This window comes from Corvus hawaiiensis, chromosome 6, assembly GCF_020740725.1.
Source record: "Corvus hawaiiensis isolate bCorHaw1 chromosome 6, bCorHaw1.pri.cur, whole genome shotgun sequence".
Taxonomy (NCBI): Eukaryota; Metazoa; Chordata; class Aves; order Passeriformes; family Corvidae; genus Corvus; species Corvus hawaiiensis.
This window is the reverse complement of record NC_063218.1, coordinates 40865675-40884619: the sequence shown is the minus strand read 5'-3', so window position 1 is coordinate 40884619 and position 18945 is coordinate 40865675. Positions and strand designations below refer to the sequence as shown.

The window sequence follows — 18945 nt, the reverse complement described above, 5'->3', positions numbered from 1 at the left end:
TTGCAGTAATTAGCTCAAAGGAAAAAGTCTACTCTACCAAAAGACAAGACTATGAACAATGTTTGACAGTCCCAGAAAAAAAAAAAATCAGCAAGCTTCATAGAAGAATAAAGACAGTACCATACATGTCACTGAAAAACAACTGTGATGTTGAAAACACCACACAAAGGAACATGGCTGTAATCCAATAAAAAAAAAAAACCTTACTTGTTTCTAGTTCATATTTATATAAAAAAGCTAGACAGCCTTGCTATTAATTTTGTGGGATCATTTTAAACTGTGGTATTTAATTCATCCTATCAAAGTTCTGACATAAAGCAGGTAAATTTTTTAAAAATTAAGAAATATACAGCTTACTATCCACTGCAAATACCAGCTACCCCTACAAATACCATTACTCAAGTCATTTACAGTCAGAGAAATTTACATGGAAAGAGATGTGAACACACACAAGAAATACCAACACCGACAGAATTATTAAAAATCTTCTACGTATTAATTGAAACAATTCATTTCGTAAATGAAAGAAACCACATTTTCTGTTGTGCCTTAGATGCCTCACCCCTTTCTTCATTTTTTTCTTCCTTCTGAAAAAGATAAGTTCTTCAAACCTACCCACAGTGAGCACATGGCTCGATTTTGCTAGAGAAATTATAGTAGGAATTCATACATAATTTCATCTTTTCTTTCAAGCTTTTCAAACAAGAACCAAATAAAAATCATAGCACTTTATTCCAAAGTCTGTCATTGATCAGCTTGAGTGACTCTGCTTTCATTAACTGACTGGTCAAGTAGCAGTGCATTAACAAGATTGTGGTCAACCTCACTGCTGTGACTCAGAACCATACCAGCAGCTGTGCAGATTTCAAAGATAGTATCAATTCTGTACTGCTGCCATTGCTCCCCTGTGGGAAGGTGAAGAACAGATGCAAGCAGCATACAACAACCAGGAAGCTGAGAAAAAACGGAACACACTGCTTCCCTTGAGGAGAGAGCGGTTCAGCTTCACGTTTATCAGACATGGTAAATGTTCATGTTTATCAGACAGGTTAATCAAAGGTGGATCTTCAAACAAATCTTCAAACAAAGTCAAGAAGACTATCAAATTTAAGATCCTGGCAATTAAAATCAAAGAAGTGGTCAAGGATTTTTAATAACAAAATCTGAAACCTTCCTGCAATGTCTGATAGGTGCCTGATAATGAAGGAAGCATAAAATTTATATTAAATATAATTCCATCAACATAAATATTATACAGAAAACCCATGCAACTTATATCATGCAACAGAAAACACCTTTAAATATATTCCTTGACACTACACACCAAGTTTTATAGACCCTAAATGTTAGAGTAAAAAACATGTACTACTACTAGAGTACATTTCATTTCACAGAGGTTTCAGGTCTTTTAAGTTGCTGGTATTTGAAAAATTGTTAACATCTTTTCCTTGAGCAGGCTTCACCACAAACCAACTAAAATAGCGTGATATTAAGAGACTATTCCTTCAAATGTACATTTCAATGTTCCTTCTGAAGTGGTTGTTATTTTCCTATCTCCTACTTTCACTATCCATTAGCCAATCTTGTATTATTTTCTTACTCCTCTCCTGCTTAATTCATGAAGAAAATTTTTAGAAAATTATACATGTCCTTCCTACTTAGGGATAAAAAGCAAATATAATTTTAAAAGTTACAGGTTGATTTTTAACCATTTTGAATATCATCTTTTTCTCTCAGTTTATAATGTATGAAGGAGAGCAGACAGACATTGCAATGAATTTACTATGGGTTAAAGGCTCCACAAAAAAAGTGTTTCATTCATTCCCAAAGCAAGTATATATTGGTAGTAAGTCAGGTTTCCCTACACTACCCAATGACTGTGGTACAAGCTACCCTACGTGATCAGAATAATCTAGCATAATTATATAGTTTTGAATATATATGTCTGCATGCATATAATATGGATATGTTTAATCTATACTATTCATATAACCCAGTTTTCAAAGAGCAAAGAATTTTACAAATTGTATCAAGCATCACTTCTGTTTTCTTTTATAACAGCAGCTTCATCTAACCATAGATCACCCTTTCCCATCAGTCAAGAGATGCTGACAGACACCAAGCAAAGAAAACAAGGCAGTACTCAAACACCAAGAGATACAGAATCATGAATAAGGGGTTTCTGCTAAATCCTGATCCCAGTAAGAGGACAGTAGGAAAAGAAAAGCTAATATGTGGAAGAACTCTGGGAAGCATGAAAGAAAAGACATTGAGGCAATGTTAAAAAAAAAAACAAAACACGTCATTTTAAGCCTGATATACAAGCAAAATTTGTAGCAGCTTTTACTCTACTCTTAGTTTTACAGAGATACAGTTTGACATCAGTGCTGTCCATCATTGAACTCATTAGAGAGCCTACTGGATAAAGAAGGACAAACGTGTCACTACACTTCATACATTTCCATCAGGAAATAGAAAGTCTAAAGCTGAAAAATGCAAGATAAAAGATAGATGAGAGAGAAAATGTTTTGTTGAAGCTCAAAATGCGCCCAGAAGAACTAATGAGTCTGCCTTCCAAATACCTTTTCTCTACACACGAAACATTATGTCACCAATTACACACATGTAATTAGTGCAATTAAGGGAAGACAGACACCTGTAATAGTACAAGTGCCATTAGAAATTAGTTCAAATGACAGTACTCCATTTTGGTTTACTACTGATTATTCTTAAATACTGTCACATTGTATTTTTTTATGTTAGCACATACTAACTGCACACCTGGGACTATCCACCGTGAAAATAACAGTAAATCTTCACACAGCATATCCAAACACAGCTAAAAAATTCTCAGATGGGAATCCACAGTTCACAGCACTTTTTATCTACAATCACATTTGACCTAACATAATAATAAAAAAAAAAAGCCATAATCTAAGGGCCCCAAACTCTAGGTACACTTCAACACCAGGAGATGACAGTTAATAAACACAGTATTAATAAAATATTTTCAAGCAACAACCAAGAAAAGAACTGTCCAAAGGAGCATTCCAAATGCTTCCATTTCACAGTACTAATGATTTCAAAAAGAACAGTTAAAACTATGACCTTTTTCAATAAGATATGCTTAAACCAGATAAATAATTTTACTGTGGTTGCTTGTGCCAGGGAAGGTAAGAAGTTAAATACTACACAACTATAGAAGACTTCAAGAGAAAAGCCAGTAACAAAAATCTGAAGATTCCCTGTTTGCTTATGACTTCAAGGAGCTCTTGAGTAACAGAATGGCACAGAGAACATTAAGTACACAAGCAGATCTTTACTGTCCTAGAAGTCAGACCACAGTAAACCCCTTTAAGAAACAAAAAAATGGCTAAATATGTTTGACTTGCAGTTGCCAGTAAGTTCTACCCACTACTTACAAACTCCTCAGCAGGAAACAATTTTCATGAACACCCAGGATGCATCTTTGCTGTCTAACACAGTATGACCATATTGTAGCATTTCACATCAGAATCACGAGGAAATATATTTAAATGAAAATTTAAGGACTGTGAAAAAGTCTTTCTGTATTCATATTAGTTATATAAACATGAAGAAAGTCAAAAGGCCTGACTCAGAGTGAAAGTTGTTCAGAATCTGCATGCTCCTTCAAGATAGCACTCTGAAATAAACAAGATAAAATTCTGCTTACTATTTTTCCCACTTATTTTCAAATATAACCATGTAATTGATACCCTAGTTAAATTTCTGATGGGACACAAAAGTATTACCTCCATTTACTAGCTCAGATTTTTGAAAACATAAAAAATCAGTCATATGAATCTATAAAATTAAAAGGCCAAGATGAATCATTTAATTTTCTAAACAATCTATAGCAAAACACCTCTCCTATGAGGAAAGGCTGACAGAATTGGGTTTGTTCAGCCTGAAAAAGAGAAGGCTTCAGGGTAACCTAACTGCTGCCTTCCAGTACCTGAAGGGAGCCTGCAAGAAAGATGGAGAGGGACTCTTGACAGAAGTGTGTAGCGGCAGGACAACAGGGAATGGCTTCAAACTGAGAGTAGATCTAGATCAGATAATAGGAAGAAATTATTTCCTGTGAGAGTGGTGAGGCGTTGGAACAGGTCACCCAGAGATGTTGTGGATGCCCCATCCCTGGAAGTGTTTAAGGCCAGGCTGGAGGGAGCTCTGAGAAACCTGGTCTAGTGGAAGGTGTCCCTGCCCAGGGCAGGGGTGTTGGAACTGAATGATCTTTAAGGTCTCTTCCTATACAAACCATTCTATGACTCCATGACATTCAGGGTATCATACCAATGCCTTAATCAGCACGGCATGACTTGAAAATACCTGAAAATCTGTACTATATTGTACCACAGTCAGTTTTATGCTCATCTTCCAAATCTCGCCTCTAAGAAAAGGGCTCTCCACTGGAGAAAGCAGGATGTTATGTAAGCAAGAGTAATCCTGGAATCAGACAGGCCGAAGTACTACAAAAGGGATCCCCAAAGTTAACAAATATAAAAAGACCAATCAAAGATCAGATGGCTCAGGGGGAATACATGTCACATCAACAAAAACTGCAGATAAAAAGGACTTAATCTTTCCCTAATGACAACTGATATCCACTTGACATAAAAAGTTGGATAAAAGGATATTTTAACCATATGTGAAACCTGTTAACTGTGAACAAACCAACACTGGGGACATGCTTGCAGTTAACCAATCTATTTAGCAGGCATACAAATGGAACAGTTCCCCTTCTATTCTTGTGAAGAATGAGTAAGCCCACCCCAAAGACCCACAGCACTCAGATACAGCTGGAATAGTAAATGTACTCCATCACTCTAATCTACATAAGAACATGTGCCACAAAAGGCACAGTCTTGGGAGTCTTAACTGAAAATACATTTGGTCACAAAGTTGTGACTGCCTCTGCAAAGCAGGGACAGCAGGATCTTATCTGCTGCAGGACTTCAGGAAACAGTGGATTTGGATGTAAGCAAAAATCATTGCTCTGTAAAACAGTATTTCAAATTCATTCCTTGGAAAGCCTAGCATCAAAACATCTCTGGTGAAGAGATACCAGCATATCCTGTTACATCTCAACACATGGTTTTATGACCCTATGTCAGATTTCAGTACTTGGGGTATTTCCTATTCTTGTCCCAATAGCTTGAAGCAACTAGACATGTTCAGTGTGCCTAAGGATAAACTGTGAGTGATTTTGTACACACATACAGAAGGGTCTTAAGAGCAAGCAACTGAATACAGACTGTGTTCTCTCAGCTCTTCTGTAGACACAGAATCTGCAAAATTATTAACATTACCTATGCATGACACTGCAGTATGTTGTACAGGAAAATCAAACAAGCATTTTAAATTTTGCTGATCTCTCTGTATCTCATATGTATGCCTGGCTCCTTGAGAGACCAACATTTCTTTGCTCTACTTATACTGAATCCCTCATCTGTAAGAGCACGATCCATTGTAATTAAGTGAAGAAGGATAAAAGGGCTTTCTCACGTGCATTACAAGGATCCTGCTGCCTCTGAAAAAAAAATGACATCAGAAAAAAACATCAAAACCCACTAGGGAACATCCCCTGTTCCCTAGGAAGTACCCAAAGCATATATCTGCAAAATGCGAAAATATTGTTGTAGGATATAAGCTGCCATATAACCAAAACTGCCATCCATCTTTCCACCCTGGCAGAGCAAACTTCAGAGTATTGATACCTAGTCCAGCACCACCTCATTGAAGTTAAAAGACAAAAACCACTGCAAAGAGAATGTCTGAAATCCCGACTGATGGGTAGGCATCTGCAACGAAGATAACTCAAGGAGAACATCTTTCAGTGCCACTGAATGCCTCCAGTGAGCCACATGAGGAAAAAGGTGTAATTCATGCTGTCCTAGCTGCTATAACTTAAGAACACCCCAAGCAATAGACAGATCAAAAAGTCGGATGCTGTACTGTTAAAATACAAATCCCAAGATAACTGTGAAACAGATTTAGTTACTGAACAGAAATGTGAAGACATGCATCAAGAAGATTGTAAACTGTGAACAAGTCATTCTAAACCCCAGACTACAGAAAAAGGAAGGGCAAAGACTATCTAAGCATACTAAGACATGGCACAATACCACAAAGGTGTCTCAGTGAAACCGTCAGAAGTAAGGAAAGCAATTAATTTATGTTTGGGTTTTAGCTTTTCTCTTGTATATTCAAATCTTGCCCTAAATAAATGCTTGCCTAGGCAGCTGGGGGAAACTACAGACGTAAGGTGCCCTGCCACGAATGGTTCTATACAACTTGGGGTGGGAGAAAAACAAAAGGGGGGTGAGGAGAGAGAGTACCATCCACATTAGATGATTGTATCCTTGAGAGGGAATAGTTTTTGCTGTTGCAGTGTGAGCACTGATTGTCAGACAAAAGAAGCTGTTTAGCAAACACCCTAAAGGAGACAAGATGTCAGCTAAGTACAGCATATCAAAAACCTGTATACATACGTCAGGTATACTACTTACTTTATCATAAATAGAGGCACAGAGCGAAAGACAAAGTTTCAGGCAATCTGAAAGCTCACATTCTGACACTTGGTCAACAGAAATTTCCTTAGAGGCAAACCATTTAAAGAAGAAATTTTTGTAATTGAATACCTTAATTTTTAAAAATATTTTTACAAATATGTGTTATGAACTCTTCAATAAACAGCATATTGGATAAATACTTACTTTAATATTTACTACATACTTGCACAAAAACACCTTCAAAAGAATAAACTTCAGAAAGTTTAACAAATATATTGGTACCCATACAAATCAGACTTACCTTGAAAAGTTACTGTGTCACTGTGCAAAAAAATTATGGTGAAGTACAACATAAGTAATATAATAAACTAAAGATGAATATTGGGAGGTTATTGGAAGGGAATTCCTACTGCTCTTTTATAAAACCTTTTGTAAGAGCAATACTTTGAAGAAAGAGTTTAACTCACAGCAAGTCAAAATTGATGTCCATAAGATATTCACAGCAATGTTCCACAAGCTTCTAAAGAGTCTGTAGCGTGCAGAATTAATAATGTCATGGTGATATTTATTGCTATTAACTGTCTCACAAAAGAAATTCCCTAACATTACAGAAAATTATTCATCTTGCTACTATAAGATTATGAAGCAAACATATAATGAAAGCACACTCCTAAAAAGCATTTACATTCAGAATATTGCTACCACAAAGCAATTGTAGCAGCACAAACTTCATCAAGTTCTAGAATGGCCAACAGCTGAAGTATTTATTTTTACTCTGTTATATATTATATATACATATTTTGAAAAGAAATTATGTGCATTATGCTTTATTAATATCCAATATTTGATGGAACTAAATACAGTGGTTGATTCACTGGAAACTATGCTTTGCAACAGAAATCACCATTTGTTTTAGGGAGGATACCTAAAGAGTACAGGGTAGCAAATACAAATGAAGAGGCAAAAACCTCAGAAAAAGATCATTCCTCATGTAACAGCTCATACTTAAAGAACAAAAATGAAAAATAATTTTTAAATATACATATACATCCAGTCTGTTATTTCACAGTAGTTCTCTGCTACAGGCAACTCTTCTGATTTGAAGACCTCTAGCCAAGTCTTCCAAAACAGTTCCTGGGCTCCTCACATCTTACAACTACTTCTCTTCCTTTATTTATTCCTCACCCTGAAAATGCGGCAGGGGAGGGAGAAAAGAGCAGGAAGAAACAATAATGATGTGAGGGAAGTAGTATATAATATTGGGGGGGGGAGGGGAAATCAGAATTGATTGCAACTGATTTAACAGATTGTCAGAAAATCACCACCTTGAAATGATGCATTATGAGCTACATAATACGAATTTACATACTTATCATGACAAATGACCAAGAGAGATCACCAATTTTGAAGGCTGACACATACTTCCTTGTAGAAGAATCATTTTTCACTTTAAGTTGCCAAAGGCTTTTCAAGATGACCCACTCTGTGCCAGGTGTCCATGTCAAAGTTACTTCAATATTTACATGGTATGCAAAACATATTTTTCCTCTTTCCAAGGAAAGCCACATAGAAATACACTTTCATGTCATTACAAAAGGTTATTTTTCTTCAAAAAGTTTAATCATTTGAATGCTTTAAGCTCCACATGCATCTTTCTAAGAGACAGCAAAATGCTTACCCTGACATACAAATGATGCTTTTGTCAAGCTCACTGTAATGCTACTGTTACTGATTTTGTTTTGATATGTTGCAGCAGAGCCACCTACATATCCTGCCTGTACTTATTCCATTCTTGTATAAGGCTTCTGGGAACTTAAGATCCACGGTTGTAGACTCACAGGATAACAGAGCTTGGAAGGGACCTCCACATGTCCCTCAGTCCAGTCTCCTGCTCATGGTCAGGTATCAGATAAGAATGGGTTGCTCAGCTTTACCTGTTTGTGTCCTGGAAACCTCTAAGACAGAAGCTACACAGCTTCTCAGGGCAACCCCTTACACAGCTTGACTATCCCCATGGAAAGAATTTTTCCTTACATCCAGTCTGAACCTTCTTTGTTTCAATTTATGAACACTGCCTCATGTCTTCTCCCCACACATCTCAGTGCAGAGCCTGAGTCCTTCTCAGTGACGTCCTCAAAAAAACCAGCATGTTGTTGTTTGATCCCACTGAAATCACGTGTTTCTCAGGCTAAACAAACCAATCTCTCTCAGCCTCTCCTCACAGGATGAGTGTTCCAGCTCCCTGATCATCTTGGGAGTCCTCCACCAACTTCACTTCCATTTATCAATGTCTTTCCTGTAGAGTCCCAAAACTGGGCACAGCACTCTAGATGCGGTCTAATGAGCAGCAAGTAGAGAGGAACAACCACTTCCCTCTCTCTGCTGGCTATGTTCCTTCTCATAAAGTTCAGGAGGTTGTTGCCTTTGTTTTCTTTAGGCTGAGAGTCGGGGTTGTGGAGAGCAAGAGGGAAAGGGACAGGAAAAGGAGAGAAGGCTTCTGTGAAACCTTAGAGCACCTTCCAGTACCTAAAGGGGGTCTACATGACAGCTGAAGAGGGACTTCTGACAAGGGCATGTAGTGATAGGGCAAGGGAGAATGGCCTTCACTGGAAGAGGGAAGGTTTAGATAAGATACCAGAAAGAAATTTTTTATTGCAAGAGTAGTGGAACTCTGGAGCAGGCTGCCCAGAGAGGTTGCGGATGCCACATCCCTGGAAGTGCTCAAGGCCAGGCTGGATGGGGCTTTGAGCAACCTGCTCTAGTGGAAGGTGTCCCTGCCCATGGCGGGGGGGTTGGACCTGGACGATCTTTTATGTCTCTTCGTATAGGCTCTGAGATAGATAATTTTTTTTCTTTTCCTTAGCAGCCCTCAGTGCTGTGCTTTACCTTGGTAGCTGGAAACCATTCTGTGATTCTGCAGGGGCATGCTGCTGCTGATCCATGGTTAGAGTGCTGTCTACCAGGACCCCATGTTTCTCCAGCAGAGCTGCTTTCCAGCCTGTCAGTCCCCAGCCTGTATCACCGCAAGGTGCTCCTCCTACAGGTGTAGGACTTTGCAGTTTTCTTGAATAAAGCTCCAGATGGGCCTTGTGTTCACAGTGACAAAGTCCCTCTGAATGGCAGCCCATCATCAAGCACAGCAACTATTCCCCCCAGTTTGGTGTAATCTCCACGCACAACAGCATACTTTATCACCTACTCAGGACAAATCCCTGCAGTACCCCTCTTGTTCATCAACCTCTCTATATGACACATTAAGCACTTCTTGTTAAGTCCATCCATCCAACCAGTCTTTTTTATATCATCTAGCTCTCCAGCAATCTGTAATGTCCAAATCTGGATACAAGAATATTGTTGGCGACAGAGCTGAAAATCTTGCTAAAGTCCAGGAAGATTAAATCCACTGTTCTTCCCTCATCCAAAGTCAGTCATTTTACCATAGAAGGCAATCTGCCTTTTTACCTTTAATAAATCCATGCTGATTGCTCCCATTCACTTCCTTCCTCTTGTGTCCAGAAATATGCTCCAAGAACACCCACACCCTTATTTTCCCCAGGGACGAAAAGGAAGCTACCCAGTTTGTAGCTCTTTGGGCTGTATTTTGGCCTTTTTATGCATTTGTTCAGCCATTGGGAGGCTCTTCTGGTATCTAAGATGCTTCAGAGATGATGGGGAAGGACCTCACTGTGACTCTGGCACGCCCTATCAGCATTCACAGGCAGGGTGCATTTGGCCACACGCATAGGTAGGGTTTGAGCTCTCTCAATAATCCCCAGCTGAATCCTCAGCCACTGCTGGTAGTTGCTCTCCTCAAACCCTTGTTACTAAGCACAGAGGCCTGGGAGACCTTGCTGGCAATGACTCACCAAGGAACAGAGGGATCAGGATACTCCAGCCTTATCTGCATCCACCCTCACTATGACACATCACTACCCAAAAGAAGCTCATATTTTACTTGTCCTGCTTTTCACTACTCAAGTACTAGAAGAAACTCTTCTTGCTGGCCTTGATCTCCCTCGTAAGTGTCATCTCTAGGTGAGCATTGGCTCTCTTGATGTCATCCCTACATACTAGGACAATTTTTCTAAATTTCTCCTTCGTAGCCTGTCCCAGCTGGCCCTGCTTGCATATCCCATTTTTGCACTACAGCTCAGACATGAGTTCCCCATGAAGTCAAGCTCACCTCTTGATAGGCCTGCCTGTTTTCCTGACTATCAGGATGGAGCACTGCCATCTAAATTTATTCTCAGTGATATCCCTGCTGGATCCAACAAGTATGAAAATATAAGCTATCCACATAAACAAAAGGGTGGAAAAGAGAGGAAGCAATAAAATTTGACTAAAGAAAGAACTGCAATGTGGGAAAAAGCTGATACAGTTGACAAGAGCGAACACAATCTTGAGTTTGGGATAGAGACCAAGTCTGAGATAGGTAGGAAGACAGGCAGGAAAGGAAAAAACAAATTCAGATGAGGGAAGCCAGGAAGAATGAAGCACAAAACTGAAGGTGGAAAACTACAGAAGACAACAGGAGCCAGTGGAAATTCACAACACGGAGAGGACAGACCCTCTTTATGACAGAGAACTGGATGTGAAACTGAGGATAGTGGACAGAAACCTGAGACCAGCGGAGAGGACTGTGAAAAGCTAGAAAGGATTCAAACAGTGAAAGAAACTATAAACAATTTATTAGAACCTCTATGCACAGCAGTTCTGGATGTCAGATAAGAAGCCCTTTAGCAAGAAACAAACTGTTTACTTGGGGAAAATAGGATTGTGATAAAAATTTCAGAATAGGACAAAGATTGGGACAGGGAGATATTACACAAGGAATAAGCAGAAAAATCAGCATCCAACAGAACATGCTCAGTGCCAGAGCCTGGAATAGAACCCAAGATTCCAGAGTTTCACCTCTATTTTCAAACACTTAAAAATCTCAGAAAACCATACACAGACAACATCATTTGGACCACAGCCGAATCACAAATTACTAGTATCACATTCCCAGCTAGCTCAAATGGCACAAGTCTCATGGCAAAATAGACAAATTTCAGCATTTTTAAAGACTTGTATACTATATGCATATTAGTCATATATGCAATCCCACAGGACAGGGGATTTCCTCCTGTCCATCAGGCTTGCTGACTTTTTTTTAATCTAGAATGCTGAACATTCTGGTTATGCACAAAGAATTTCACAGAGTTTTAAACAGTTGACTATCAAAACCCTAACATCGATTCAAAAAAAATACAGTCACATGACAAAAATTAAACGTTATTTGATCTTGTTCTCTGTGCCCTTGTGCCCAAGGTACTCTTGCTGTGTTACTGAACAAAATGCTAGGAAAAAAAAAAATAACAATGTTATATTACACAAGGACCTTGCCATATGCACTGCAAATGTTGGCAAGTGTGTTGTTAATGAGAGAGGTATTGCAGGAAAAGGGACAGAATTAATATTGTCCTGGAAAATTTTCTTTTCTTCTTCTTTCTTGCACACAAATAATTTTTAAAAGAAAAAAAATATATTAAAAAACCCCACAAACTTTTAATGAGCAATCCACTTTTCATCAAAACTATGGACTCAGTACTTTGGGGTTAGCACTGCAACAGATCTAAGTATTTATACTTGCAGACTACATCAACACACACCATACTACAAATCAAGCAGTGAGGTCTTTTCTAGATAGGCATTCATGGATTGCTGTTGAGGGGTTTATTGAAAACAACGAAGAAAAGCCAGATTACTGTTAGTAAATTAGAACTTTATGGGAAAACATCTTAGAACACATAAATCATTAAAACATTGATAGATTATTTTGAAAAATCATATCATAAAGGTCCTAAATTGGATATTCAACACAAAGGAATACATAATAGATCTCAGGAGACTTATGTGAAAATATTACTAGTGAAACATGCAGGCACTAGAGACTGAAGGTAATGAAACAGCAAAAGAGGAAATTAAGAAGGTACAGTATGAACAGCACATAAACAAATAGTAAGGCCACACATTATTTGACACCAAGAAAAAGGATTCAATATCACACACTGAACACCATCTATGCCATTCTATGCTATATACTGAAAGCAACATTGTAGGGGAAAACATAACATTTAGCCCTACATTTACAGGTCACATTACAGTTCTTACAAGAATCTCTAATTCTAGCTTTTCATGACTTATAAGAGCTTGACCTTGCAACTTCAAAGTTCTTTGGATACAGTTTTTGTTGCGCAATATCAAAACACATACTCTATTTCCCTAAAAAACTCACACATCACTTCACCTGCAGATTATTTTCATCCTACAAGAAATGCATATTAATGCAATCATACATAGCATGCATCATCTACAATTGTATTCCTTATCATATTAGAAGCATATTCTATGACCAAACAACAAGCTTTTGAACGAGTCCAGAAAATTAAGTCACTTTTGCTTTGACGCTAGCTCCCCCTCCAGACCAGCCTAAGATTATAGTAATGACTTTTTACTTTAATTCTGACTCTGCAACAAGATATAAATACTCAAGTCCAAACCTTCTTCATCTTTACCCACTTAAATGTCAATGAACAGACTGATCTGATAAAATATAAATAAAATTATCATATATTATTTTTAACTGCATACATTCCAAGCCTGGGAAAATCATTTGGTTTAGAAAAGATCTGACAGATAAAGCACCTATTCCATACTGCCACACAAAGACAGAAATGGACCAAAAAAAAAAAAATTTTTACACTATGAATGGTGTGCAATATTTGTAATACATAAGCATTCAATTATACAAACAAGTCTCTATTTGCAGTCTCAATAAAGTGATCATAAACCACAGATGTCAAACCAAAGGGAAGCCCCTGTGTAGTTTAGTACAACCTTTACTGATTCACTTAGGGTGAAGTAGCTCCATTTCTACTCCAGCAAGTATAGCTCACTTTTTTTTTTCTCGTATTAGCTAGAACTAGTATCTTTGCAGTTGTTCAGCTCATGAAACTGCCAAAATTTTAAACAAATGAAGACAAAGGACTAAAAGGGAAAGAAAGCTACAACTTCCAACTGACCACCTGTATTTCCCAGTTGTCAAATGTCCTGGCAACTACATCACTAAAAGAGTGAATTTGCCTAATTCAACACTCCAAGTTGATTCCTGCCTTTCCCTCATTGTTGAGCTTCTCACTCAGAAAATATGAGTAACTAATTATACTTCCAACTTTGAAAAAGGTTGTCTTATTACGTGTAGTTGGGAAAATATGCAAACTTTGCAATATGCTAGTGTGCCTGCTTAAGGTACATATACCTACGAAACCCTAACAAGCATCAATAAAAATCTCGCAGTAAGCATAGCTGCAATAACCAGAGAAACAGACTCTACTGGAACTACATCAAAGCAGAGTCACCAACTCCTCATAACTAATTTTCTTTAATAATGAAAGGAATTATAGCAGAGTTATTTGTAAAAGCAGAAGCAATGTTGGCCACTTATTTGCTTTTGCACTTCAGACTTTTCTGAAGTTTTTGACGACTTGTAGTGGAAAACTAGTAGGAAAAATAAATAAGATTAATACTATAAAATCAAGAAACCTTTTCATGCTCACTCTTTCTGAAGTATTTACTCCACTGACTTTCAGGCCTAGACATTAAGATCCTGTACTTTGGGATAGAAGGAGTATGTGTGTATATATGTACACGTGTATACTGAAACATACAGCTTTCAGCTATATTGTTTCAGTATACAAACACACACAGACACAGAGAACTGCCAAGTGCTAATACAAAATCGCAGATAAGTACAAGGACATTCTGAACAGAGGGTTGTTTCCCACATCCATGTACACACAGCATGTGCATCACACTGTACCATGCGTGCGTTGAGGGCGCAAGGACAGCAGGTACTGCCCCGAGGAAGTGACAGTCTTTGAACAAACAATTTTACAGCTGATGTCTTTGCCCATAGGCTTCTGGTACAACCTGCACCACTGCACTGTAGTTCCTGCCTCTTGTACCCTCCACCAAGAGTTTCTGAAAGCAGAGGATCACAGCCTGGTCTTTGCATCAAGAACACAGTGCGCGCACTACCTGCACACACGTGTGAAAGACCTGAGCATACATCAAACACTAACTCGTCTAGAGGTAAATCGCCACAGCCTTACCAGTAACAGGATCCACGACCAAAGCACTTAATTGTGCCGAAATACAGGAAAGGTCTCCGTGGGAAAAGCCCCAGGCAACAACCGATGGCTCTGTACCCGTGTCAGACAAGCACTTCCTCGAGCTACCAGGCGGCCCTAGAGCGTGAGGTCCGTCCGCAAAGCCCACGTTTCCCATGTATTTCACCCTGCCAAAACCAGGCGTCCCCTCGGGCGTCCGCACTTCCCGGGACAAGGAAAGTTGGAGGCCGCTCCCCGCGCCCTGCGGCCGCGGCGCACGGGACCGCGGCAGCCGCGCTCCGCGCTGCGGGAACCCCGCTGCCCACGCCGCGCCCGGGGCAACGCTGCCGCCCCAGGCTCGCACGCATCTCCCTCCCGGGCCCGGCCCGGCCCCGCCGCCGACGGTGATGCCCCGGCCGGCCGCCCGCCGAGCCCGGCCTCCCCTTCCTCCGCCGCGCTCTCCGGCCGCCCCAGGCCCCACCAGCGACCCTCAGGTGAGGGAGCCCACGGGGACCCCGGCACACGGCGGGGACCGGCCCCCTCCCCGCCATCACCACCCTGGCGGCGGCGGCAGCGGTTGCTGAGCAGCGCCCGAGTCGCAAAAGCGGCGCCGCCAGGCCCGGGGGAGAGATGGGGAGCGATGGCCGGAGCAGCCCCGTCTCGCCTCGGTACCCGCTTCCCCGCCGCCGCGGCTGCCGCTCAGCCCCCGCATCCCCTTACCCGAGTGCCGGCGCCGCCGGCGGAGCCCGCGCTGCCGCTGCCGCGGGTGCCGGGCGGGGGGGCGGCGGGGCGGGCGGCGGAGCGGCGGGAGGAGACGGAAGCAGGAACCCGCCGCCGGCGGAGCGGAGCCGGCGGGGACGGGGCTCGGGCAGGGCGCGCGCCGAGGGCGGGGAGCGGCGCGCGGGCAGCTGTGACAGCGGCGCACGGCCCGGGCAGCGCGCGCCCCCGCGAGCGCGGTAGGAAGAGCCGCGCCGCGGGCGCGCGCCTGCCGGGAAAAGCAGCCTATGGGAGCGCGAGCCGGGCCTCGGTGCCGCGGGAGCGCCCCCGTCACGGAGCGCCGGAGCGCGCATGCGCGCCCCGGACCTGCCGCCGCCGCTCCCCCCCGGCCCCGCCGCCTCCTCCCGCGCGCCCTCGCCCCGGGAGCGGCCGGGCGGGACGGGCTCGGCATCGTCCCCCCATCGCTGCGCGGGGCTTTCCCCGCCGGGCGCGGGACCGCGGGGCGGCGGCGAGAGCCCGCGGGTGGCGCGGGAGCGGCCGCGTTTTCCCCGGCGATGGGCGTGAGCGCGGAGCAGCAGCGCCCGGCTGGGCGCCGCCGCGGCGGTCCTGCCTCCCGCGAGGGAGCTCGGCGGGGACGGGGCGCGGGGGCGGCGTTGCAGGGCACCGCTGAACAGCCCTTTGGCCGTCCGGGGAGGCGTCCCGCCCCCGGGTGGCTTTGTCCCCAGCAGCGATGCCGTGCCGCGGGCAGGGCCGCCCGCAGCCCCCGGCAGCGCTGCTGTCCGCAACAGGCTGGTCCCGCCCGCAGCCCCAGCGCATCCTGCCCGGGAACAGGCTTAGGGGTTTTAATGCAAAGATCCCTGCAAAAGACAGAAATCTCACGGAATTTTGTATTATGAGAGAAAAAGGAGTACTCTGTGTGCTGGGTGACAGCAGGACTTGGGAGAGGCCCACTCTTGTCCAAGCACCCTTGACTGTTCTGCCTTTGTGGCTTAACCAGAACCCTTCCCAAAAGTGCCCATAAACAGGTGAACTCGGATGGATGTAGAATTTCAGGGCGTTTGACGTAACTATAGTTTCCTAAACATTCATGTGGGAAAGCTGCATACATTTTAAAAGTTCGTAATGTGCACTGGGTATGTTTCAGTGTGCTTGGGAGATGAAATGGCAGAGATGGGAAGATAGCATGTGAAGTAGGAATTTTAGTGGGAGTATGTTCCAGGATTCTGTGGTTTCTGTAAAAGCCAGAGCTGGTAATGATGGATATTTTATAACTATCACATCCTTCTTGCACTCCCTCCCAGACTCAGAAGAGCTGTCGTGCATATTGGTGTTCAGTCGTGTGTTCCTTCACACTTGTCTTCTCTGGTTTATTTCACAAGCCCTCTTGTTGGTTTTTGTTTTGTTTTGTTTTGTTTTCCCCAGAACTAGTAAACATTCAAAAATGTGCTTGTAAAGTGTGAGACATTATGCCAGTGTCTGTTAGTTTTCCTATTTTGACTTCATACGTTCTGGATCAACTGCGGGCTAACATGGAGCTTAGGGCACAACCACCACAAGCATTGTCTGGGGCACAGAAAGAAGAGTTACAATATTCTGTGCCCATAGCAACCTTTCAGAGTGATCTGGAAATGCAAAAATAATTAATATAGCTTTTTTCCCCAAGGTTTTGATTCCTAACTGACAATAATAGAGATTAGTTAAGAAATTGAGATCATAAGCAGATTGCTGATGGTTGTCAAGTGCTGAGTGCAGTTGCTAGCTCCTGTGACTATGACAGTTGTAATACCTACTAACAATTATATTGCCTACAAATTTAGTCAAGGATTTATATTCCAAAACCCAGTTCCATAAATCAAAAACATTTTTAAAGTCTAGGTATATGCAAAAGGGCCAAAAGTCTGTGTAGTGCAGGGAAGGGAAGGAAGGCCCCATCCCTGGAAGTATTCAATGTCAGATTGAAAGGCTCTTTGAGCAACCTGATCTGGTTGAAGATGTCCCTGCTTATTGCAGGGGGGTTGGACTAGATGACCTTTAAAGGCCCCTTTCCAACACAAATCATTCTGTGATTCAAAGTTGCATTAAGATGATCCAGAAACCAAGGCATGGCTTTCCAAATGATACATTTAACTGTATGCTGCCTTTACTTGGAGGAGGTCACCTAAAGAAGGATTCTGAAAGAAAGTAAAACTGTTCAGGAGACTTCTGAAAAGTGGAGATCTTCTGATGGGTCTTTCCTGTCTAGTAGGAAAATACTATTTTATAGACATAAATCTGATTACTAACCCACAAAATATTTGGGTACTTTCAATGTGAACAGTTCTTAGATGTTTACAAACTGCACAAAAATCAGGCCAAAATAAATGGGCTATTTCATTGATACACTCGTGATGATTTCAGTTGTACTTACTATGGTGTGAAATTAAGTTCATTTCAAGTGATTGTTTAATGCAATGAGGAAACTACTGCTGGCTTACTTGCTTTCAAGCCCATGATAATCTGTGCTACAGGCATATTATCTTAAATCAAAGAAAATGACACAGTACTATACCCAGTATCCACTGGAGATACCAGTGGGTAAAATGTGATCAATCTGCACATAACTTGTACAGTTTGGAGCTATTTTTATTTATATTGTGTTTCTAACCGTGTAATAGCAGCTACCGCTATCAGCCTCATTTTTATTTTGAGGAATTGGTGACCTAAGCTGTGCTAAGCCATGACATAATGGGAGAAAGAAAATTAAATTACTAGGGAGAGAGATGAAAAGCTAGTGAGAGGAGTGCTGTTATAGAGCGCTAACTTTTTACAAATACTAAATGCAACAGGTACATACAATTTGAAGTACATTTCCCAAATCATACTAAAAGGCCAGCAGCTAATTTTTTTTGCACCACAAAAAGCTCAGTTTTAGGTGTAGAATGCCACTTGTGACCCCAACAACTTCTTCCTGTGAGCAAGGGGCAGAGCCTTAGTTTATTGGTGCTCTGAAACCCTTGGGAAGGGAAATTTACACTAGAATATGGGACACTTTTTCACTACTATGGTTAGGAAATTAATTTTCTTAAACAATTTTAAGGTGGAGGATTCTAGTTCTTGTTGTGCAGCGTACATTTTCAAGTGCTCAGTCTCACAACCTAGTGAATCACTTTTACCTGATACAGACCCAAAATCTGCTGGAGTCAGCTAATTCTTTCCACTTGGCAAGAAGGTGGTAGCACTTTTACATAGCAGGTGGAATCTCAGCAGGGCAACTCTAGTTTCACTTTGATGAGACATCCTGCCACCTGTCTCAGAAGTTCCTCAGAGTAGCAACTTGAGTTACAATGGAATGTAAAGGTATTTTGGCTTTTTCCCCCAAATACCTGAACACATACTGAAGTCCACATTTAAACCTTCCTAGAAACAAAATTTTACTTTGGTGAACTTTTTCTTTCTCTGTGCAATGTTAACAAGTTGTCTCTTATTCTTCACTATCTCTGAACCCCAGAGACATAAAGCAGTCTTAATGGATAACAACAGCTCCTCAAAAAAATACCTTAAATCCT

At 41.6% G+C, this 18945-nt stretch overlaps 1 protein-coding gene across 1 annotated transcript in view; it reads right to left on the bottom strand.

Moving 5' to 3' along the window:
- Nucleotides 1–15438, bottom strand: part of FUT8 (fucosyltransferase 8) — a 105877-nt gene extending 90439 nt beyond the window's left edge. The window contains exon 1 of the mRNA XM_048306133.1: nucleotides 15404–15438. The gene's annotated coding sequence lies outside the window, so the exon portion shown is untranslated. The remainder of the gene's footprint in view (nucleotides 1–15403) is intronic.
- Between the last annotated feature and the right edge of the window lie 3507 nt (nucleotides 15439–18945).